The sequence below is a fragment of the Hemitrygon akajei genome, chromosome 14 (assembly GCF_048418815.1).
Source record: "Hemitrygon akajei chromosome 14, sHemAka1.3, whole genome shotgun sequence".
In the NCBI taxonomy this organism is placed as follows: Eukaryota; Metazoa; Chordata; class Chondrichthyes; order Myliobatiformes; family Dasyatidae; genus Hemitrygon; species Hemitrygon akajei.
In genome coordinates, this window is record NC_133137.1 from 62,238,813 (window position 1) to 62,240,227 (window position 1,415).

Below are 1,415 nucleotides of genomic sequence, written 5' to 3' on the forward strand. Positions count from 1 at the left end.
TAGTAATATTTGTATGTGTAATGTACTTGAATTTCCCATGGTTTTTCATTTAATGGATTTCCATTATAGCTCTACTAGCCAGAGTTAATTTGCTGGCCAATAGTGTTTATAACATTGAAAACTGTTTGAATACAGTCGGCCCTCCTTATCCGCGGTTTTCGCATGCGCAAGTTCAACCAACCACGGATCAGGAAACCCGTAAGTTCTCTTTCCAGCACTCGTTGTTTGAGCATGTACAGACTATTTTTTCTTGTCATTATTCCCTAAACAATACAGTATAACTATTTACATAGAATTTACATTGCATTAGGTATTATAAGTAATCTAGAGATTATTTAAAAGTACAAGCAGTCCCCGGGTTATGAATGTTCTGTTCCTGAGTCTGTCTTTATGTCGGATTTGAAGTCGGAACAATACATCCGGTATTATTTAGCATCAGTTAGTAAAATGTTTTTCTTAGTATATAGTATATATTTTACCTTTCTATGCATATGAAACTTAAGAAACGTAAATATTTCAATAATTAAACCACTGCGTTGCTTAGTAATAATTGTAGCTTTCATCGGGGCAGGGCCTTTCACATGCTCTATTAAAATTGTTCTGATCGTTGACCGACTGTATCCTAACGCTTTTCCAATGACCGATGGTGTTTCACCTCTTTCTGATCGCTTTATTACTTCCACCTTATTTTCAATCGTGATTGTAATTATTTTCGTGAACAGAAACACCGCGGATTCAGAGCTGCGCCGGGTCCTAATGTCCACTGCACTAAGACAGGTTAAATAAAGTCCGGGGTTCCGCTGGGTCCTAAAGAGCACCGCACTAGGCCAGGTTAAATAAGCGACTTGAGCATCCGTGATTTTTGGTATCAGCGGGGGAGGGTCCCAGAATCAATCCCCCACAGATAAGGAGAGCCGACTGTATTGTATGCACATTATTGTTGTAATATGCCATTCATTTTTTATTGTTTACATGAAAAAATTATATTGCACACACAGAATGAACAAGCTTTCATTGCTTATACAAGATAAGGATAGGTATGTTAATCCAAATCATACTGTTATAAAAACTGAAGTTGATCAGAAATGGATTTTTGATATAAAAAGCTTTCCACCAGTGAGCACATTACAACGAGTGCTACCACAGGAAGCACTCATCATCAAGGACCCACACCATCCAGGCCATGCTCTCTCCTTGCTGCTGCTATTGGGAAGGAGGTACAGGATCTTTAGGTTCCACACCACCAGGTTCAGGAGCAGTTATTACCCTTCAATCATTGGGCTCCTGAACTGGTGTGGATAACTCACTTTGACACTGAACTTATTCCACAACTTATGGATTCACTTTAAAGGACTCTATAATTCATGTTCTCAGTATTACTAATTGCTATTTTGGAGTCATATAGTACAGCAGAG